General features: G+C 42.5%; 1 long non-coding RNA gene across 1 annotated transcript; it reads left to right on the top strand.

Moving 5' to 3' along the window:
- Nucleotides 1-20,430: 20,430 nt before the first annotated feature.
- Nucleotides 20,431-23,417, top strand: LOC143434148 (uncharacterized). The gene is made up of 2 exons (XR_013103430.1): nucleotides 20,431-21,619; nucleotides 22,717-23,417. It is a non-coding gene; the product is annotated as an uncharacterized LOC143434148 (long non-coding RNA).
- Nucleotides 23,418-24,215: the final 798 nt, after the last annotated feature.

The following is a 24,215-nucleotide window of genomic DNA, read 5'->3' as shown; positions in this document are numbered from 1 at the left end:
CTCCCTCCCTTTCTCCCTCCCTCCCTCCTTTCCTTTCTTTCTCCTTCCCTCCCTCTTCCCATCCCTCCCTTCATTTCTTCCTTTCTTTCTTCTTTCCTTCCACCCACTGGAACATGACCCCTCTACTTTGGAAGTAAGCATACCTATGAACTTGGAGACGAGACTTCATTTGCTAGCTGACGTTGAAGGCATATAACGAGAGTACTCCTGTTGACCGTGACAGGAAACATCATTTGCTTTCACATGGTCAAAACCATCCAGGAAGTGCTATGAGAAGTGTTTCGAAGGGACAGATAAAGTGTGAGTGGTTAGGGTCCTTGATTGTGAGTCTAAACAGCAACTTAACTTAGCTATTTCGAATACCTGAACGGCTCTGATAATGCCAGAAACAAAGGCAACCATCTTGTTTTCCATTTTTATTACTTGTAACTAACAGAAGGGATGCTAAAAAAAAAAAAAAAGCCTCACAGGCAGAATAATACTTGGTGGCGTTCATGAGATTTTAGCATAGCTAAGACCCCTTCCCTGGGGTTCACAAAGTGTTTCCAAAAGTGCTTTCTGGAGTGAGGAAGTCACCATCTCAAGTCCTGTTTTCAAATGACTTGAGACATTAGACAGGCTTGCTCACATCAAGGCAGACTTTCTCCTTCCTCTCCACCGAGGAGTATTAAAACCTAAGAGTTATCCCTCATCTGTGTTAGACCCAGTAGGTATGTACAGTCCAGCCCACTCTTGTGTTCTGGTATCTCCCCCTCTCCTGGGTCACCTCACTCACAGGGTAATACCCTGATTCTCATCCATCCTCCAACTGTGCTTGTTAACATTTTACATGGTCATAAAACATTGGTTCTCTGTGCCTGTGGGTTTTATCTCTTAAAGCGAGTCTTTTCTTCGTACCCTAGCATCTTCATCTTCTGGGTTTTTTTTTGTTGTTGTTGTTTTGTTTTTTTTTTTTCAGAGCTGAGAACTGAACCCAGGGCCTTTCGCTTGCTAGGCAAGCGCTCTACCACTGAGCTAAATCCCCAACCCCCTGTTTTTTTTTTTAATGAAACATTATTCTGTTCTTTATTTTCTTCCCTTTCTTCCAGCCCCCATGACTTGCTGTCTGTTTTCATAGTCTGCTGACACTGTGACAGTGTCACCATGGGCTATGAAGGTGAGTTGACAGAAGGGTCTGAGAGTAGACACGAGGGTCAATAGATGAGGATCAGCGTTTGATGAACCTCTGGCTGCATCGTGGTCCTGGTGATGTGTTTACGTTTCCTCAGTGTTGGGTTCCTCGTTGGTGACGTGGATTTTTGTGAGAGCTAAATAGATAAGAACACATTTTGAAGTCTCGCCTTCATTGTTGTGTAGTGATTGATATTAATTTGATGTTTTGATACCCATGCATGGTGGAGAGTAACAAGTCAGGCCAGTTAGCGTTCCCTCACCTCAAATATTTATCATCGTATTATGATAAATGTTTTGACTATCCCCTCTTTTAACCATTTTGAAATACGCAGTACCTTATTAACCACAGTCAGCTTGCTGACTGTGCCACTGAACAAGTGTCTCATGGTAATCATTGTATTATCTGCTGTCGCCAATGGCTATTGTGTTAGTCTATATTAATTTATAAACAACAACCCTGGGCTTTCAAATGCTATTTTCTCCTGGTTTTCTCCCATTCTTTTGACCATTCCTTCTACGTTTCCTCCCGGTCTACAGCTAAAATGCTCTGTTTGGTCACTCTGCGTGCACGTGTTATTTGAGATTAGATTTAGCAGTGAGCAGCGCTAAGCTGCCCAACACAATGATTTCAACAAGAAAAAGAATAGTTTTCTTCTCAACGTCCAGGCGTGCAGAGATTAGTGCTAAGCTAAGGTGACAACTGTTCACAGAGCTCCTGAAGCTCTGGTGGTCCTTGCTCTGTTCAGCATCCATCTCCAAGGTCATCTGTGACTGAAGCCCAGCCCTCAGGTCTGAACTCCCACGGGAAGGGAAGGGTGCAGACCAAAGGGCAAAAAGGAGATGCCAGCTGCTTTTGATTGGTCAAGATTAACTCAAGATGGCTGCTCCTGGCTTCCCTAGGGAGTGAGACTTGCAGGTGGCTGGGTTAAAAGATGGGGACGCTACTGAGGAATCAGATCTACTCGCCAGCTGCCAAAACGCACTGGGGTATTAGCCACTTTACAACACATGGCATTCACACAACTATCTCCAAAAGTCTACCTGAGCTTTCTAGGGATGTCCTAAGCCATACGACTTAAAACACAGACACTGTCTCACATTTTGTATATATTATATGCTGTATATATGTTTACATCCATATGCATTTGATGTGTGCATACATTATATCCGTGCACATAGGTTCTTCCTTCATAGATTTGTCTGTGGAATTTCCCACAGAAGAGTTTGACAGAATACACGTGATTTTGATCTGGCTCCCTTAGGGCTGTAGTAACAATTTCAGGGTAGATTTGAGACCCATGGTGTAGCTTGTGCTTTCAGTTCAGAGTGTGCTTGGTTGTGGTCTCGTCTGTGCTTCTCATGTTCTGTACGTTGTTCTCACTGTCTCAGACATGGTGCTCATAGTTACTGGATTTTTCAGCACATTTCTACCATCATATACATTTTTGTTTGCTTTGTTTCGTTTTTGAGACTGGCTTTCTCTGGGTTGCCCTGGTTGTCCTAGAAGTTGCTCTGTAGACCAGGGTGGCCTTGACCTCAGAGATCTGCCTGCCCCTGCCTCTCGATTGCTGGACTTAAAAAGGAATGCACCACCACCACCTGGCTATAATTCATTTTTTAAAAAGAAGATATCTTAGATTGATAAATTATCAGTAGATGCTTACACATCTGTAAGGATTTGATGTAAAAATTGCTAATTGGAGAGACCTGTTTTAGTCAATAAGTTCTCATTGGCTGGGCCTGTGAGATACGGTAAGCAGACTCGATGCTGGTTTTCTGGCTCTCATCCCTTACTGAGTTGTATTAGGCATGAGGGTCCATTTGTGAGATGCAGCATGTAGAATGCTGCCTGGTTCTAGGGTAAGTGGGCTATCTAACTGATGGCACCAGGCTGTGGCTGTGTTCTTCTCTCTGTACTGTTCTGTAGTTCTTCCACACCACAGAGCTTTCTCTACACAACTAACACAGATGCTAGCAGCATTTCTCCACAGTCCTTGCCATGCACCTAGATACGCACTTTCTAGTCTCAGGTTAGCAAGAAAACCAACAAAAAGTACTGCCCAAGGATATGTTTGCATTACCTCAATCGAAATCAGCAGATAAGAAATTGAGTCCAGTGTGTAGGACAGTCTTAGGAATCTAGTTTTTTTCCAGATGAGCATTTTCCTTGAGCTTGCTGGTGGTGATACCTAGGTAGGATTTTTTTTCACTTTTCTTATATGTATAGGTTTTTGCATTCACGTCTGCATGTGCACTATCTGTGTGCAGTGCCCAATGAGGCCAGAAGAGGGCACTGCATCCACTCAGCCTGTAGTTACAAGCTGCTATGTGCTACCATGTGAGAACTAGGAATTGAACCTCAGTGCTCTGAAAGAGCTGCCAGTGTTCTTAACCATTGAGCTATCTCTCCAGCTTCTTTCAAGTATTTTTAATCAAATGACAATTTATTTTTCTATTGTTTCTCTGATTTTAGGCTACAGTATAATTAAATCATTAATTGTATAAGCTTATAGCTGGGTTGAGGGAGACACATCTCAGAAACAGGTGATACACTGGGACCTTACTCCTTTGCTACAAAAATGTCATGTCAAGTACTTAAACATATGTTTCTTAAGAGAATCTAGCCACTGTGTACAAAGAACACTTTAGACTCAGCCAGGTGTAGAAACAAAACAAAATGTTGTAGAAACACAACATTTTGGGTTCATCGATATGGGTCTTCTGTGAAAGGAAATTTGATTAAATTTGAGTTTCCTAGCCTTGTGGCTACTTTTGGAAGAAGAGACCTCAGATACTATCAAAGGCACTGTTAGAAAGCAGTGAGACCCACCCTCTGCTGCTCTGGTGGTTACCAGTAAGTGCTTACACAGCTGTTACAGCTGAGGGCGATCCAGGCACTACTCCAGCCTGTAAGCTGTTTGTTAGCCGGCAGCAGATGCCTTAGAGTTCTGAGGAGGAGCCTGTTCTGTGGCGCAGAGACTCAGATCTGATCATTCTCAACACTGGGGCTGCTGACTCTGAAGTCTGCTTCATGAATCACGATCTTTGCATGTGTGAGATAGAAAGGCAATTTATTCTTTACATTTAGTTGGGGCCCTATTTCTTCTTCCTCCAACCCAGGACTCTGCTGATGTTCTCAAGTCACCCTTCCCTTAGGAAGATTTCAATTTCAGAATCCCCTTAATGTGGAAAAAAATAAATTCTGGCATGCATAATTTTTTAAATAGTTTTGTTTACATTTGGGGACCACAATTCACTTTGTCAGATGTTATTGCAAGAGATATGACAAGAGAAAGATGGATTGTTGGCTGTCATTTCAGACTAGTGCCACATTTAGCCATGTCACAATGACAAGAGTATGAGAAGCAGGCTGGGTGTTAGACAGACAAGAAAATTGTCTACAAAACAACCCAGCATTGCAAGGCCCTTAAATGTAATGGCTTTATTGACACCATTTGATATGAGGTAAAGAGTATGTAAACACGTTTTCATTCTGCCACAACCAAGAAAATATGAAGGACTCCAGCTGTTTATTTCAGTGTTTGTCATGTCAGGTGTGTGCTAGCCATGATGGTGTAGCATGTAAGGGATCATTTCAGGTGTGTGCTAGTCATGGTGGTGTAGCATGTAAGGGATCATGTCAGGTATGTGCTAGACATGATGGTGTAGCATGTAAGGGATCATGTCAGGTGTGTGCTAGCCATGATGGTGTAGCATGTAAGGGATAATTTCAGGTGTGTGCTAGCCATGGTGGTGTAGCATGTAAGGGATCATGTCATGCCGTGTGCTAGACATGATGGTGTAGTATGTAAAGGTGACTGACATTGTCCATGACATGATGGAACTCACTACTTAATGCAAGAGACATTTAATAAGTATGTAACCAAGTCAACAAACTGCAATTCTTAAGAACACGATGAAGACCATATAAATGATGAGTTGAATGGGTGAGATCCCAACCCTACAGCGATCAATGCATTCATGCCTTATTTTTTTTTTGTATTGAACATGTATGATATGTTTTATGTATCATGGTAGGGGATGCTTAAATAATTATTAATGGTAGCCATTGCAAGTATTGTAAGCATTACGTGCAGGTACGGCACAGTGCATTTTTATAATAATCTAATGTAGTCCTACATGTTCTGTTTTATAGTTTTTTTGAGAGAGGATTTCCATATGCAGCCCTGGTTGTCTCCAAGAAATGTCAGCGAGGCTACACATATGAAGCCCCACAACATGGCTGCCTAAACATGTCTAAATAAGGATGATACAGACGTGTTGACGTGGAAGACGGAAGCTCAAATAAACTCTTTGATGAAGAGCTAAAAATAACGAAGAAATCCTGAGAGGGAGAAATAGTCTCTCCCAGGGAAGAGTACACCAACTGATTACCTAATGCTAAATGGTCAGCCCTGAGAAAATGATGTACAAGTAACAGTATATGACCTGAGCAGTTCACACACACACACACACACACACACACGAAACAACAATGAATGAAAAAGCAGCCAAGAATTTGAGTCCCAAGGGGATGAACATATTATCTTCTGAAAGACAGCTTACCTGGTGTTAGAAGGTAAACTATAAACTCTGAAGAGAGAGTATGCTGTGAAGGGTCACTGTGCGGCTGCACCAGGTTCCTCCCGGCACTCTCTGTGTTCAGAGCGATTAGGTTGAGGATTTTGAGAAATGTTGTGGGTCTGTATCATTCAATGTGCATGTACGGTGTAACACCTCCTATTCCTGGAGCTCTCCGTATGTCTGTGTTTGGGGATGGGCAAGATAGCTGTTTTTCAAAGTAAGGTTGGTTTTTAGCTTGAAAAGAAGTATTTTTAGTAAACTTTTTGATTTCCAAAGTTGAGCAAGTCTTAGAGACTAGTCTGTGTGTAAAAGAAGAGTGAGGTTGGCTATCCTCATGGTGTTATTCTGTATGGGTTGGAGGTGATGTGGACATGGGTTTCTTCTCCCAGTGTAGGCAGTTGGCATTCTGTGCAGGTTGTCAGCTTTTGTACACGGTCATAGGATTTTGCAATTTATGGGGAGGTTGGGTAAAAGGCAGAGTCTCACATGAACTGATAGCAATTCCAGAAAACTAGGCCCCCTGTGGGAGCTACAGAGGAGACTGTCTACAGAAGACCCAGCCAGGGCATTGGGTGGTGGAATAAAGAGAGACTCGAAGTCCTAAAAGACTTCTCTTTTCTCCACTGGAGTCTATGCTCTTAACAGCTCTGTCCTGGGATCAGGCACACCTCCAGGCACCCAACCAACCACCAGAAGGGGTGGGGAACCTTGGAGAGCAGCAGTCTCAAATGAGGAAATGACCAAGGGCAGAAGACTGTGAGCACTTCCTGGCTGTTTTCCAAATTTCAGTGGCTTCTGGATTTCTGAGGCACAGGGGTTTCCACTCACCACTTCAAGCTTATGGGATTATGACATCAGAGAAAAGAAAGAAATGTTGGAATATAGGTTATGGGTCCACTGATGGTGTTATAAGTGGGATCAGGGATGTGATTTATTTTTCTGATAGAGATCAAAAAGTGCAGAAAGACATAGCAGAGATAGTGAAGGATTTTCACTGGGGAGGAGGCAGGGCTTGTAGGAAGGGTGTGAGAGAGTGTGTGTGTGTGTATGTGAGTATATGTATGTGGGAGGGAGTGTGGGAGGAATCGTGTGTGTGATATGTGTGTACGTATGTATGAATGTGTATGTACCTGTGTGTGGATGTGGGGGACTGTGTGTGTGTTGTGTGTGTGATGTAAGTGTGGGGGAGTGAGGTGTGTGTGAGTATGTGTGTGTGTGGTATGAGGATGTATGTGTGTAAGTGGGTGTATGTGTGTGGTGTGTGTATATATGTATGTGGAAGGGAACATGTGTGTGTGTGGTATATGTGTGGTGTGTGTATATGTGTGTGAGTGTATGTGTGTAAATGTGGGGGGAGTGTGCATGTATATGTGTGTGAGTGTGTGTGGGTGTGTGTGAATGGGTGTATATGTGTGTGACATGAGTGTGGGGGAGTGAGGGTGTGTGTGTGAGTAGGTGTGAGTGTATGTATGTGTGTGTATGTGTGTGTGGTGTTAGTGTGTATGTGGGAAGGGAGTGTGTGTGAATGTGTGTGTGTGAGTGTATGTGTGTGGTATGGTTGTGTGTGAGTGTGTGAGTGCATGGGGGAATATGTGAGTGTATGTGTAGTGTGTGTGGTGTGAGTGTGTGTGTTTGTGTGTTACTACGAACTGAACTCAGGCAGAGACTTGACCTCTACCAATGTGCTATCTCTTCAGCCTTTCTCTTCTGGAGACGTCTCCTATGTGGCCTAGGCTGGTCTTGAACTCACGGCAACCTTCCTGCCTTGGCATCCCAAGTGCTGAGGTTGAATTTTGAAAATGTATCTTACAGACCGAACATCGCAGAGTAAGCAGACAGACAAGAGGGGTAAAAAGATCAGTGAGCCGGGAGGTTTTTGGAGGGGCCACAGGACTCTTCACAGTCCCATCTGGGGCCTCCTTCTGTTTTCGAAGGGACCACAGGGCTCTTCAGGATGTGGGGCTACCTTCGGTGCCTAGAAAGGACTTTTGAAAAGACAAACCTGGTGACCTCAGTCATCAACTGGAAACACTGGAAACACGTCAGTGGTTTCTCATTGTCTGTAAAACAGCTCACTCGGTGGGCCCGCCTAGGCTGCCTGGTACTCAGCTTGCGATGCCATCTGAACACTTCCCCTTCCAGCCATCCCTGGTACTCATGGAGCCAGTGTTTAAACCTGAGCTTGTTGCATCTGGGCTTCAAGTGAAGCTTGTCATTCACTGTGTACCCTTCCTTCTCCTCTTCAGCATCCCTCATATGTATCAGATGTATAGCTGCTTCATCAGGATCACCTTCCCCAGCCCTGCAGAGTCCCAGAATGCATCTGTAGCACTCTGGTTCCTCCATTTGTTGAGCTAAGCACCATTCTATACATTGGAGATACCACAGTTACAGCAGCAAACATGAACTTTTGCTCTTAGAGCTCAGTAGGGGAGGGGACACCTTATCTTTATTCTCAGGGGTACAGCCTGGGAGTCAGATTGGCATAAGAAAGAGTAGAGAAGATTCTGGAGTTAAAAACAATCCATTTAATATAAGTTTGCTTTGACATGGGAGCCTGCATAAAGAAAGGAAGGCCCGGAAGTGGTAAAGACTCAGTGCATATAAACTGGATTGAACAAAGACAGGTGAAATTGGAGAAATAACTAAAGTACGTGGGGGACTAAAAGAACATAAAAATTAACGAAGTCTACTCGTTCAGAGCTCTGTAGGTCTCAACTTCCTGTCTTTGTGAGAAGACTGTATCTTTCCTTCTGCTGCAGGGAAGGCAGATCTCACATGGAAATGTGGGGATTTCATCAGCTTGTGTTAAAGAAAAAGGATGAGGCTTTATTGAATCTGCTACTTTTACAAGATCTTTAACCGATATTTCTGAATGGCATGTTTTGGGCCAGTGTTTTTCAAATGCTGTCAGCTATACTCATCCCGATTGGACTGGCACATTTATTGTTTGTATTGTCTATTGATTCAGGTCTGTGAGGGCAGAGACCGAGTCAGTCCTGTTTAGGACGTTATACTCCAGCGTGGAGTATTGACTGATACACCAGGGATGATTAGTAAAATGAAGAGTGTCAACGTTCAAAATTCACTGGGGCTAGTTATGTCTATAATCCTGAAGTATTAAAATGCCTCCACAGATGTTTGAGGCATGATCGATGGCGTGAAGCTCCACATCGAGCTTGGAAAACTCTAACACTTGCTCAGAATTATGATTGATATTTAAAAGTGGCTCGACTAGTTGGGTGAACAAACTTCAGCCTCTCTAAGCCAAATATTGATTCCAAGCACTTAAAAGGAATCTGTTGCTGACAGGGGTAGGATAGATCAAAGGAAAACCACCACAACCCCAGTGGCTTGTCAGAGGCTCTGGCAAGCCTTCATCAATTCTTGTTGTAGAAGCAATTTTAAAAGCAGGCCTACATCTTTGAGACAGTCTACACTTGTAGGGTGCTCAGAATCGATTCCCTTTGTGAGTGTATCTACTGTCGTGTAAGTGAGAAACCAGTCTGCTCTCAGAAATGAATTCTTTCGCAGACTAGTTATTAACTATAAGTGAATGTGAGTTCTGAAGGAGAAGTGTGAATGAGTAAAATCTCTTTAACTCTAGGTGGTAAATTTCTTGAGGACAACTCTCTATCACACTCACCTTTGGATCCTTTGAATGGAGGGATCTGGGCAATAACCCATTATCTAGAGTATTATTATTTTTTTAGTGGGAAATAAAAATCACTCAATTTGTTTAATTTACTTACCAAAGAGATGTCAAATGATAAATTGGCATTCTATGTTTATAATTGGCATTCAACGTTTCTATGTTGACAGGTTCTTTTGATACTGTCAATACAGCTAGAGAAAGCAGTCAACTAAATCAAAAGAAGATACTTAGGTCATATTATCACACACGTTTATAACTTACCTATGTTCATAAGGGAGTCAAATAATAAAATGCAAAACCAGCAAAACATGAGGTAAAAACCACAGGAGAGGAAAAGGACATTAAAGAAACATTTGAGGAAAGTCATAGCAGTTTAGCGTTCTATCCAACTCTGAGTGTCCTACTGGCTCACACCAAGAGGCAAACATGACAGAATACTTTTTGTTCTTCATCCTCCAGCAAGCATCTCTATTCATCAGGAGAGGTATACTTTCCCCACCCTGGGGTCTGAAGAAATTTATCATGTCAATCTTCATGTAGAAGACAGTGAGAAAAAAATCCAGAGAAAAAGTTACTGTCAGTTTTAGAAACGAAGGTGGAAAGATGAATATACGCGAGGCCACATATCTTTCCATCAGTGAGTAAGAGAGCGGGGCCTGTCAGCTCATCAAGGCGAGGGCAACTCCGTTAGGATAAGATGCACGTTATCCTTGTATGAACTGGTGTGACATAAAACTTGGAGATTAGGAACTTAGACTTTTGTATCTCCCTAGGATCCTTGAATTTCAAAGCTCCAGAGAACTCAAGGTGTGTCAGAAGACAAGCATGAGGGACCTGTAGTGTGACAGAGAAAATCAGATCTTGGGGGAAGCCTCTGCTTCAGCCTGTGATGGCCTTCTCTTCTAGGCTTTGTATTTTGGGGCCACTGTGAGCTATTCTATCGAAGGAAAGTTGTTTAGAGAAATGCAGCTTGTAAGTTTTTATGTTTACTGACGGAGCCTTCTGCTTTGGTAGCTTTGGTTTCACTGTGACCCAAGTATCCAACAAGACAACTTCAGAAAGAAAGGACTTATTTAAGCTCATGTTTCAGAGGATTCAGTCCACCACATCCAAGCTCCATTGTTTCTGGGTCTTTGATGAGGTAGAGCATTGTGGACACAGCTGGAGCATGTGACACAGGATTTTCATTTCATGATAGACACAAAGCATGGGCCAGATGGGTCAGGGTCAAGATGTGCCCAGTGCTCTGTTTCCTCCAGTGAGATCTCACGTTAAAGTCATCAAGACTTTCTCAAATAGGGTTACCAACTGGAGATTGAGTGTTCAAAACGTGAGCTCTGGGGAACATCTCATATTCAAACCATGACAGACAGCTTCCTTTACTGTCTCAGTTTGGGTTCCATGGCTGTGAACAGACACCGTGACCAAGGCAACTCTTATAAAGGACAACATTTAATTGGGAATTGGGGATGGCTTACAGGTTCAGAGGTTCAGTCCATTATCATCAAGGTGGGTAACATGACAGCATCCAGGCAGGCACGGTGCTGGAGGAGCTGAGAGTTCTACATCTTGATCCTAAGACAGACAGGAGAAGACTGTCTTCTACAGGCAACCAGGAGGAGGCTCTCTCTTTTATACTGGGCAGAGAGCTTGAACATAGGACCTTAAAGCCCACTCCATTGGAGGCGGGCTCTACCTCATCAAAGACCCAGAAAGGATGGAGCTTGGATGTGTGGACTGAATCCTCTGAAACATGAGCTTAAATAAATCCTTTCTTTCTGAAGTTGTTTTATCGGGTACTCTGGTCACAGCAAAAGCCAAAGTTACTAAAGTAGAAGGCTTCCTCCAACAAGGCCACACCTTCTAATAGTAGCACTTCCCATGGTCCAAACCACCACACTGACCATCCTAACTGAAAACACATCCTTTTGCCTGGACCCAGATTCATTATCTGCTTTTCCTGATGTGTGTTTCTCAACAGAACTTGCAACATCTAACTTACCATATACTGTATTTAATCTATTTCCCTTCGTGTGTATTGGACAGGGTATTATTAGACAGCATTCTTGAGCAGAGTGATTTGAAGACACAGTAAAAAAATGATTAACAAAGAGTTTTAGTGACCACTGCGGGTTCACACAGCACTTGGAGTCAGCTCCTGGGGTGGCAATGGTGAATAGGAAGCTAGTGCCATGCTTGACCCTCGCAGATTATATTATTCTAGATTGTATTACCATCTGGTGCTTTCCTTTTATAGGTGGTTGAACCTTGGATGAAGAGTTCTTCTTCCATGCGTTGCTATCTGGAGAGGCCATACAACTTGCCACGTTGATAAAAATAAGGAAGGTTCTCTAAGAATGAGCTTCTGTTTTGCCCTGCCTCATGTCTCTTGACCTCATCGGGTGGCCCTATCAGTCTGAATCTTAAAGTGAGCACAGCACAGCATGCTGATATGGAACATAAGCCACAACTTGGTACAAATGGAGAATAATCATGCTTGGTAAACACACTGTTTCTTGGTCGCTTGTTACTGCAACATGACTTCCCTCACCCCCATGAATACAAAGAAATTGTTGTTTCTTCACATCCACGTTTGTCCACTGACGGCTGAAAACAGCTGTCATGGAGAGCAAGTGGTCACAATGTAGACCTCACTGGCCCTGTAGGGTTATAATGAAATGAAGGTTGAGGAGGAGAAGCAGGTGCTGCCAGAGGAGTGGGGGATTAGTAAGGTGCAATCCTTGCCTGCCTAGAAACAGGCTGAGCCTGAGTGTGGGGGGAGCCAGGCTATACTGATTGTCCAAGAGGACATGCCAGGTTCATGCTGGCCATTTAAGTTAGTTTCCTAGGTGGTATCTCGGAATTTAGTCAACAAGGGAATTGTTACAGCACTCTGTGCCCCAGATATGAAAATGATTGGCGTGTCTGGACATGTAACTGCTACCATCGTACTGCACCTGGAACTGGCTCTCCAGAACACACACTGGACTCTGCAGGAGGCAGAAGGTGCATTAGTACCTGTCAAGTACAGGACACACAGGCTAGCTTTCATGGGCGAGCTCAGTCCGCTCTGGGCCTGATGCAGCTGATCACTCTCCCGCCATCACCCTGCCTAGGAGACATATAAATCATAGCCAGTGACCTAATAAAATAATAGAGTTTGTCTGAGTTTTGACAGCAGAAAATAATAGAGGATCTCAAATTCAGAGGGAGAGAAATTGGAGGCTTTTAAAAATCTGCTTCCTTGCCAAAACAGAGGCCATCTAGAGATGAACAAAAAGTTATATCCATAAGTTGTTGGTGTTCTGAAAGTCCCCATGTATCTATGAGACCAGAGAAACCCCAGGAAGAGTGAGGTAAGGCAAGCTTGTTTGTATGGTAGCATCGAGGTATGTGTGGTGCTCTCTTCCTTGCGTGGAATTAATTACTGGAGATAGAGCATCTTCCCCCTTCTGTTTGCACGGTGACTCCTGTAAGGAGTGGGCTGTACAGCGAGGCGGGTCTGAGTTTGAGTCTCAGCTCTCCAGCAGACTTACTTTCTCTGAGTCAATTTCTTCATTTGTGCCGTGGTCAGTGAAATGAAACAATGCATTAGATTGCTTGGCTTGGAGCCTGGCACAGCTCCGACCTTGTTAATTTCCTTCTTAAATCTCCAGGAACGTGCAGATGGGAGAGTGGACTGGGGCTGCCCTTGCTGCATACTCCTGCTTTATGGAGTAGGAAGGGCACGCGATAATCACGATGAGAGAGATCCTGGGTGTTTGCACGTCTGTTTCCGTCACCTGCTTGCTCAGTCCAGCGCTCTGCTCCAAATTATCTACCTTAAATTTGACCAGCGGCTGCATGGGGGGCCATTTCGATGACATCTTTCCTCGCTAGGAGCTGGTAGTGTTTCGAGTTGACATCTATTGAATGCAATGAGCCGTGTTCTAGGCCAGACACTGGGGTGGTTTGTTAAGGCCTGGCTCTGCTCTCTGCTCTCTTTCCTTCCCATTTAACAAAATAAAGAGAGTGGCCGTTTTGCGCTTGTGTTCTCAATTCTGCCCTTTCCGATACCCATTGTCTCATCAATGATTTCTTCCCCTATTTGTTGCCATCTCATTTCGGCCTGATTTTCTTCTATTGGGACAGAGAAGAACAAATAGCCTGAAATAGGAACCAGAGCCCCCTCACACTGAAGTGCAGCTTGCTCCGTAAGGCTTTAGCTATATCGCAGCCAGCAGGCATACAATGGAAAATTGAGCTAATTACCAGGATAATTACAGCATATTTAAAGGAGGCTGTGCAAACTGCACCCTCTCCCAGTTCCCCTTACAGAGCAGCTAGGAGTGGGTAAGCTTAGTAAGCTTGTTAATGTTGTGACAACTTCTCCCTAATGAGAAAGAGACTGGAATGCTGCTCTGTGAACTGCGGGGCTAGGGAGGGAGTCAGAGTTCTCTGGAAGGAGCAAGGATTAGAACGAGGAAAGAAAAGCAAAGCGTTGATCATATTCTCTTAGCATGGAGACCAACTAGAGATTAGTAGCATTCTGAGGTAGATGCTGCTAGAGTCAAATAAAGATTGGACTTCCGTTCCCAGGGGATGGATGACTGACACATGGATGCTGGGTCCCACTACTGAGCAGAGGAAGTGGAGAACTGGGACATTTAGGTGCAGTTTAAAAAAAAAAAAACAGGTCAAGTATAGTCATTTTCCTCCCTCCCTCCCTCCCTCTATCTTTCCTTCCCTCCCTGACAAGAAAGGGAAAAGGATTTTAGCTATTAGAGGGTTTTTTTTTTTTTTTTTTTTGTGCTGTAGACAACATGTGTAGACGTAGACAACAGAATTGCTCACTGTTGGGGAAGTGCCCAATTCTTGGACTTCCATCTTCCACAATTGTTTACACAATGGACAGCTTCACTAAGACACTGGTCAGGAAAAGGAAAAGGGCCAAATGTGTTGAGAACCGCTCTGCCCCACGCTTGGGGGCCAAAATGTCCCGGACTGCTCTGTCAATGTTGGAACCGGCACTGCCAAAAGCTTTGGAGGCTAAACTATTAGAGCCTGCACTGCCCAAGCTGCTCCAGTCCTCGGGACCCTGGTTCAGCAAGAGAGAGAGTGAAGATGGACGTAAAGAATGGAGACCAGACAGAGTATGATTCAATCCCGTTTATTCTTCAGTCTCTCTTCTCTCCAAGTCCCTAGTTCCAAATCCCTAGTTCCTAGTACCAAGTCTCAGGTCCCAGGTTTCGGCAGCAATTCTCAAGTCCTAATCCTAGTTCTAAGTTGCTAGTCTCTTTCCCAGTTCCAAGTTACCTGCCTCAAGTCTCAAGTCTCAAGTACTCTTCCAAGTACAAGTGTCTAAAGTCTCTCTTCTGTCTGTTTCTCGCCTTTTATGTCTCACTTCTAAGTCACACCTTTAATTCACGCCTTTAAGTCACACCTTTAAGTCATGCCCTTAAGTCTTGTCTCTAAATCACACCTTTAAGTCACAGCTTTAAGTCATGCCCTTAAGTCTTGTCTCTAAATCACACCTTTAAGTCTCACACACCCAAGGGAAGATCCTGGGTATCTAAAACAAGATGTTATCAGAGTGTGCTCAGCTGTTGTAGGCTGTTGTAAACAAGTCTCTTGTCAGGGTATATGGCTCAAGATGGCTGCAAGGATGATAGCTGCCTTCTGTTGGCTCCCCACACAAATGTTCTTCCCTTGTGCTTTTTTTTCTTGGTCACAATAAAAAATTCTGGTGATATCTATCTATCTATCTATCTATCTATCTATCTATCTATCTATGAAAAAGAATGACCTCCCAAACCCTAAACTGACAGGATAGTGACAAGATGCTACTCTGTAATTTTATGACTTTTCCAGTGGGGACATGAACTAGTATCTCTTCAGCCAGTTGGAGAACCAATGATAGACCAAAGTAATGCTTCCACCAAGGTCCAACTTGGTGAACCAATGTGTTTATTGAGGTTATTTACAAGAGTATGGATGAGGAGTTAGAGGACCATGTGTGACTCAAAGACAGCTGCACCATCCAAAAGTACATTTTAGCCTGGGTGACAGTGAATGAAATCTAATCCATGGAGCCTTCTGGACAACTCACAGACAGTTGGATAGGTCAGAGGGTCTCCTCACTTCAGCAATTGTTCCTGCTTACAAAGCTCTAGAGAAGGGCTTTGTGCCCTTGTTAAGTTTTAGAAACATCCTGGGACTTGTCAGTTGTTTATTTCCTGAGCCTTGTTGGATTTGGTTGTGTCTGGAGTGTTCAGGAGCCTTGGTTCAGATGGAATGTTTTAATCAAGAGGAAACTAAACTGTTACATGTATACATACACCACACACAGAATCTGGTCAGTAATTGTTTCTAAACCCATTAAACAAATGTCACCCTAGTCTGACACTTCCAGATCTCCTGCCTTAGCATAGAATCAACCTTTCACTTACAATGTTTCTATTTCCTAGAACCTCCCTGCCCCCTCCAACTGGCTTTATTTAACTTGGACACAAATAGCAAATGGAAACATAGCCAAGAACGAACTGTAACAGGCAAATGCTGTGTAAACCTAATAATGTGCAAATAATGAGAAATATGCAAAATGTCATAGGAAGGACACAGGAAGAAACCACAGTTTTAATCTGGAAGCAGAAGAGCTTGTTGCCAGCTGCTTAATATGAAAGGGGGGGCGTGGGTTTTGTTCCTTATGATACAATTATTTAATTGAAGAAAAAACAAATAATATGAAGGAAAGTTAACCGAAAACTTTATGGTATTAACTTAGCATTGTTTGCGATGAACTAACCTATGTCTTTTCAGCAGCTTGTATAACTTTTAAAGTGTGGTCATCAGATTGTGATGGGATTTTGTGAAAATACATCATTCCATTTGTGTTGCTATAACAAAATGCCTTGTAAGGGATGTTTATAAACAATAGAAATTTATTGCTTTCATTCTGGAGGCTGGGGAAGCTAAGATGAAGACTACAGCATCTGTCTAGTTGGAGGTTAGTTCTTTGTGGGTGACATCATCAGATAAGATATCAGATGTCCTCACACCATGGAAGGAGTAAACATTTCCTTGCCACCTTTTTCACTGCTCTTGACACCTGCTAAACATCTGTCTTCGTTAGGGTTTCATTGCTGTGAAGAGACACTGTGACCAAGGCAACTCTGATTATGGAAACATTTAATTGGGGCTGGCTTATAGTTTTAGAGGTTCGGCTCATTATCATCATGGTGGCAAGCATGGCAGCTTGCAGGCAGACTAGTACTGGAAGAGCAGCTGAGAGTTCTACATCTTGATCCTAAGGCAGCCAGGAGGAGACAGTCTTCTGCTGGCAGCCAGGAGGAGGGTCTCTTCTACACTGGCCAGAGCTTAAGCCCTAGGAGATCTCAAGGCCTACCTACACCATGGCATACTTCCTCCAACAATGCCACACCTATTCCAACAAGGCCACACCTCCTAATAGTGCCATTGCCCATGGGCCAAGGATATTCAAACCACCACAACACCCCTGCCTTTCAATCCAATCACAATAGCCACTGAGCGTCAACAGATGAACTGTGGAGGAGGCACAGTAAAACCATAGCTAAATCATGACTAACATTTCAAACTGGGGAGCTCTGTGAACAAAACAGTCTCAGTAGACCTTTTCTCTGGCATTTTCGACTGTGGGTAGCCCATCCAGCAGATTCCTGGAGACCCCGTGCTATCGATGGGCAAGAGACAATACAAGTCAAGCTGGCATTTCAGGTTGAGAAGTGCTATATGGGATAATAAAGATGTACAATGTTCAACAAAGAAGCTAATAATATTAGATGGAAAAGACACAAGCATTTCCTCATATTATAAACTATTCCTGAGAACTGGCCTTCGGTTAGCTGTTTAATATTCTCTTCTGCCGTTGGAGGAGCAAAATGAGCGTGACTCAGATCAGTAGGCTCAGAGAAAAAGAACAATGCTGAATACTGAAGTCACTTGGTAAAATACCAAGCCAATGCAATCCTCTGTCCCCCAGTCATCTCCCATAGCACACAGATTAGATCTTCTTCTTGAAACTTTATAGGGAAAGATGAAGAAAAATCATTGAGAGTCTTTTATATTTAAGATAAACATTTGATAATTTCTTATTTCTTGGTGATAGCTTAATGATCTGCTCTGATTTTTGTTTATAAGTCAATCTGATGAATTTATGTTTTTAGAGAAAGTTGTTTATTTTTAAGATTAAAATCTGGGGATGTAGAGTTATAAATAGCCCCACAACCATCGATTAGTCTCCCTTTAGCTTTTATAATATTTACATTTTTGTCCCCGGTACGATTTGTCTGTGACTTCCCAACTTCGTCCATTAGGTTCATTGGAGGTTCATGAATTAAAGATATTTTCTTCATCAAGAAGTTACTTATTTTTAAGTTTCTCAAAAATAGAATAATTTTTTTCTACTTTTACTGACTTTCTAGCTTATTCAGGGATTTTATTTGTCTGAGCGACTGATTGCCATCCATGTTTCTCAGTTTGAGTTGAATCATTTGTTTTCTTTAATTTTTCTAAAAATGAAAATTGAGCTGGTGTGTTTGTCTTTCAGTGAAATTGGCGATTCACTCATCAATTCGTTTGAGTTTCCGTGCGAGTCAGGAAGTACTAAGGCGCTTGAGATGTACCAGCAAGCAAAGTATATAGAAATCTCTGGCTTTCTGGAGTTTCATTGCAGGAATGAAGTCAAAGATGTACCCAGCAGAAAGTGATAAATGCTAAGAAAACTGTCAGCAGGGAGGTGACCCAGGAAGCCTGGAAAGTAGCATTTATAAAATTTATAATGTTAAATTTAATTTTGATCTATAGTGTTTTTCTTGAATTCTTATTTTCTGTAACTGACAGTTACTGAAACAAGTTCTGTAAATTGATCTTAAAATTTAGCTTAGTTGAACTGGGGTCAGAGGTCAGAAAGGAAGGAAGATTTAGGCATAGACAAAATCCTTCTGATAGGACTCCAGTTGCTCAGGAAATAGTGTCACAATTCACAAATAGAACTTGATGAAATCGACGATTTCTGTGCAGCAAAAGAAACAGTTGAATGAAGAGACACTCTACAGCATAGAAGAAAATCTCTGCTAGCTGCTAGCTGCATATCTGACAGAGGATTACTATCTAGAGTATACAACCCAAAACCACACTGAGATTCCACACCCCTCCGCTGGTCAGAATGCAGTTGTCAATAAAAATAAATGACAAGCGTTAACGAGTAAGAAGATAGAAGGTGATCTTTACACACTGCTTGTGGGAATGAAATTTAGTCCCGTCACTATGGAAGCTAACATGGAGATTTCTCAAATAAAAATACATCTAGCACATGACCAGGCTGTACCATTTCTGGGTATTTATCCAAAGGACGTGAATGCTGACACATTTTAACAGAGATACTTGCATATGGTAGAAGTTAGTAACTTTGATATTCCCAAACAAGCTTACCAAGAGAGAAATAGGATGGTCAAAGAAGACACTAGAAGATGGAACGGCCTTCTGTGTTTACGGGTTATAAAAGTTAATATTGTGAAAAATAGCTACAGAACTTTAAGTAGCCTGAAGTCAATGCAGTCTCCATTGAAATGCCAAGGACACTCTTCACAGAGCCAAAAACCAAACCCTACAATTCAAACTGAAACTAAAGCCCTGAAAAACCGAAGCAATCCCTAGCAGAAGGTAGATGCTAGAGTAATCACAATATCAGATCTCAAATTATACCATGGAGACTTAGTAACAAAAACAGCAGCTATGTAGATTAATGGAATAGGTCAGAAGATGAGGAAATAAGTGTTCACAGTTATAGTGACCTAATTTTGATAACACTATTAAAAACATAATTGTAGTAAAATAACCTCCTTTACAAACGATGCTAGGAAAACTATGTTTACGTATATGGGGAAAAAAGTGGAGTTCTCTCTCTCTCTCTCTCTCTCTCTCTCTCTCTCTCTCCCTTTCCCCCCTCTGTGTGTGTGTGTGTGTGTGCACGCACACACACACACACACACACACACACACACACACACAAATTACCAACTCAAAGAGTCCAAAAACCTTAATCTAAAACCGGAAGCTTTGAAACTGCTAAAGAAAGCATAGATAAACCATTTTCAGCTACAGACAGAGGAAAGCATTTCCCCAAAAGAACTGCAATAGTACAGGAAAGTTCTGTCAAGCATTGACAAACAAGCTTGGTGGCACATGTCTTTAATCCCAGCACTCAGTGGGCAGAGGCAAGTGGATCTCTAGAGGTCCAGGCCATGTTGGTTTACATAGTGAGTTCCAGGCTAAGCAGAGCTACATAGTGAAAGCCTGAGACAGAAAAAAAGGAAGAAGGACCGAGAGAGAGAGGGAGAGTGAGCGAGAGAGAGAGAGAGAGAGGGAGACCGACCGACAGACAGACAGACAGACAGAGACAGACAGAGAGAGAAGAGGGAAGGTGAAAGAAAGAACTGACAAGTAGGATTACATGAAATTGAAAACTACTACTGTACAGCAAAGAGAATGGTCACGAGAGGGAAGAGACAGAAGCACAGAGTGTATGTGGGGGTGGGGGTGTATGTTTGTGAGTGTGCATAAGTTGTATGTGTATGTGAATCTGTACATGTATATTTGGGGGATGTTTGTGTATGCATTTGTGTGGTGTGTGCATGTGTGTGTGATAAACCTGGAAAAGAGACCATGAGGGGGAAAGAAAAGATCTTAAGGAAGAAAGAAAAGAAAAAAAAGTTAATAAAATATCGTGTGTTAGTTAGGGTTTCTATTGCCGTGCTCAGCACCATGAACAAACACAGCTTGGGAAGGAATGGGTTATTTCGGCTCCCAGGTTATACTCCTTCACTGAGGAAAGTCAGGGCAGGAACTGAAGCGGAGGCTGTGAAGGGATGATGCTCTCTGTCTTGCTCCTTGTCGCCTGTTCACTCTGCTGTCTTAAATACCTCAGGACCACATACCCAGAGTTCCTTTCTATATCCCTGCTGCTACCAGCAGGAGTTAGTTGCCAGAAACCAGCAGCTTTTAGCCACAGAATAGAAAGAGAGCTACAAGGCCAGAGATCATCAACTTCTGATACTTTGTCCTACCTCAGTACCTGGTGACCCCACTGGGGCTGGTTCCTGGCACTATTTGTAGAGGCAAAACAGCCAAGGTCAGCAGAGCTAGTAAACCAGACAATGTTGTCAAAGAGAGCACGGGATACTTCAGACACAGCTGCCTAAGGACTGAGAACCACAGCGCAGGGAGAAGAGTTGGGTCCCTAGAAGCTGTCACCTTGACTCTTCCGAGGAAGCACTGGCTCCAGCCCTAGACAGGAGTTGCCAAGTCCACTCCTGAAGGAGGACACAGGATTAAAGTTCCCTTTATCCTTTCTTCAGAGTCTATGAGAAAGTCTTGTTACCATCTAGCTCCAGACGCGTGTAATTTTGTATCTTGATGCTTTGTTTTAGGAGTTTCTATGGAGTATATAACATGCTTATATGTATAATCATATAATCTCCAAGTAAGGATACTTTGTATCTGCTGCTTTGTTCTAGGAGTTTCTGTGGAGTATTTAACATTGCTTATATGTATAATCATATAATCCCTAAGTAAGGATACTTTGACTTCTTTTCTTCCTAATTATATTCATATTTCCATTAAAATAATTTATGAATCAAAAGTATCATAATATTTAATGCAGATACCCACAAAATATTTAGTTGTATTTGATTGCTTTATTATCAAACGTCTTGACAGAATATACATAAATTTTCCTTAAACCTGAGAAAAGGGATTTTAATCTGGAACTCACTGGTAACAGCTAGGAATTTGAAACAATCCAAATGCTCGCCCCTAGAACAATCCCTAAGAGAGTCATTTGCACAGTGCAACACTATAATGGTATTAAGTAGAATTAACTAGATCTAGATTTGTGAACAAAAATAACTCTTGGAAACGTGAGTGTAAAGGTAATGTGTTGTGTGTATGTGCTATTCAGAGAAGGTTATTAATAGATTGAGTTGGAGTTGGTCAGATGCAGTCTCCACATTTATTAGTCATCTTCTGTTTCTTTATAAACAGCCTTAGATCTGACAAGATGTTAATATGTATTAACTCTGGATGGTTATTTTTATATTTAGAATATTTTAACCTTAACTTCCTAAAGGAAAAAACCTTAAAAGATAATTTATAAGAGTAATTAAGTATGGGTATTTTCTCAAGAAAGAGGTAAGTCACCAATCATTAGTAGCTTTTTGTGACTTAAAAACACTGCCTAAACATCTGTAACAGATGTGCAGCTTGGTCTTCATATGGGTCCCCCAACAATGGGAGGGAGGCCTGTCTCTGAATCTGTTGCCTGTGGATTCTGTTCCCCTAACTGGGCTGCCTTGTCTGGCCTCAGTGGGAGAGGATGTGGGTAGCCCTGCAGAGACTTGATGTGCCAGGATGGGGGGATACGGATGGGACTCTCATTTCTCAGAAGAAAAAGGGAGTGGGGGTTGGGGGAGAGTTGTGGGAGAAGGGGACCTGGAGAAAAGGGGTGGAAGATATTGATTGGGATATAAAGTGAATAAATTAATGAAGAAACACACACACACACACACACACACACACACACACACACACACACACACACCACTGCCTATACCCAGCATGGTGGTGTACAACTTTAATTCCACTTGGAAGGCAGAGGCAGGAGCTATTGAGTTTGAAGTTGGCCTGATCTACATAGTGGGTTCCAGGCCATCCAGGGATACATAGTGTGACCATGTCACACATAAATAACTCCCCCCACACACACACAACACAGCCTCACCTGCTTAATACACCAGATGCACAGAGTCGCTTGTACCCACCTTCCTAGCCTCAGATCGCTTGGAAAATTCATTTTTTGGAGCGATCTCCCCAGATTCTCTTTGATCATATTATCCCACAAATAAAATAATCTGGGTCCTTATTTTTCTATATTTATGTTTATTTACTTAAAATTTTATAAATATTCCATTATCGTAATATACTGTATACATTCTAATATATAAAAATAAAACATCATGTAAGGTGCTATACACTCACTGTGTGAGTGTGGGCAGGTATTCTGGTTGTGTTCACCAAGCACGGCTTCATCCCGTTTTTTTATGGCACTGTTCTCTTGCTTTTAGTGAACTTCACAAGTCCCTTTGAGTCTCGAGTCTCTTTTGGTTTAGACAAGCCACGGCTCATAATAACCCACTCCTTTCACAGACAACAAATATTTGTTGAGTTTCACTGCTATGTAGAGATTCACTTCACAAAAAGGAAACAAACCAGCGTCCCTGTCTCCACAGTTTGGACTCCATCCAGAAGGGATGAAAATCATCGAGCAGGTGCACGCAACTATCTAAATTCCTATTTACCGCCAAGACTTTGGGGGAAGAAAAAGGACGCTGCACTTAGAATTTCTGTAGAGGAGGGCCAGCAAGGTGACTCAGTGGGTAAAGCACCATCTGGAATAATCTACCTGGTTTAGAAAACTAGACCAGTGCATCAGTGGATCCCTTCTGTGAAGGGTTAATTGATGGATAGGAAGTCCATCAGGAAACTGTGCTGAGCTGGAAGTGTCGCCCCTTTTCCACACTGCACAAAGAGAGCTGGAGCGCTGGGCTGCTACACTGGGCTCAGATGTGCTGAAATACGCAATAGGCCATAGCGAAGCCATCTTCCAGAGCAGTTCTTACCGCTGGAGAAGCCCTTCCTGGCTATGGCTCGCAGTTAGCTTCCTCTTCCACGCACAGTTGGAGAAGAACTGTTTCACATGCATGCGCACATCTTTCCTTCTCAGCTAAACTACAAGACACCCAAGTATGAACTGTGTTCATTCTTCCACAATCCAAGTTAAGGTGCCTAATAATGATTTATCAGGTGTCTAATGGATGTCTGTGAAGAAACAAATGCCTTTCAGTTTTCATCTGGGCTGAAGTTATTGATGTCTGTTTCTCTGCTTACAAGCTAGCCCATGACTATGAAAATAAAAGATAACTAAGTAGCAGAGGCACTCGTTTCTTTTTTTTTTTTAATTTATTTTTTATTGGCCATTTTATTTACATTTCAGATGCCATCCCTTTTCCCCATTTTCCCTCCCTAGAAAACCCCTATCTCATGCCCCCTTTTCCTTTTTGCTTTTATACAATTTTTTAAAAATGTTAATCAAAGGCTTTGTAAGTTTGGTAATGCTCAATCAGAAATGTAACCCACTACCCAACCTAGATATATATCAACTATCTTTGACTGGTGGAGACACGTGAACATCTGCCTCCATGTCCCCCCCTCTTTCTGTCTCTCATCATCTAGCTTCTCCTCTCTTTCTTCTCCTCCTCTTCTTACTCCTTCTCTTCCTCTCAGTACTCCTCCCACCTTAGCTCCTCCTACATATCACTCTTCCTGTTAAAATAAAACTTTTCTCTCAAAATACAATTAGAGCATAATTATACCAATTTGTACCAGTGAGGTACAAGATAGTCCTAATAGCCAGTCCATCATTTTGTTGACTAACCAGAAACTCTGTCATCTCTCCTAACTATAACACTTAGTTCTGAACCTGGCTTTTTTCTTGGCTTTAGAATGAATGTCAGCTGAAAACCATCCACTCAAATTTTTTCTCTCAAAGTAAATAGCCAGGATTGGCTATGAGACTATAAGTTTTCAACCCTGTCAGAAATCCAGAATGACTGAGTTAACTGGAATTATGGGAAGCACAAAGCATAGCTTCTAAAATTTAGCCAATTTATAGAGACCGCTGAACACCTGGACACTCCCTATACTACAAAATGTTGGAGCATCTGATCTT

The sequence above is a fragment of the Arvicanthis niloticus genome, chromosome 13 (genome assembly GCF_011762505.2).
Source record: "Arvicanthis niloticus isolate mArvNil1 chromosome 13, mArvNil1.pat.X, whole genome shotgun sequence".
NCBI classification, from domain to species: domain Eukaryota; kingdom Metazoa; phylum Chordata; class Mammalia; order Rodentia; family Muridae; genus Arvicanthis; species Arvicanthis niloticus.
Note: the sequence above shows the minus strand (reverse complement) of the source record. Positions and strands in the feature narration are given on the sequence as shown.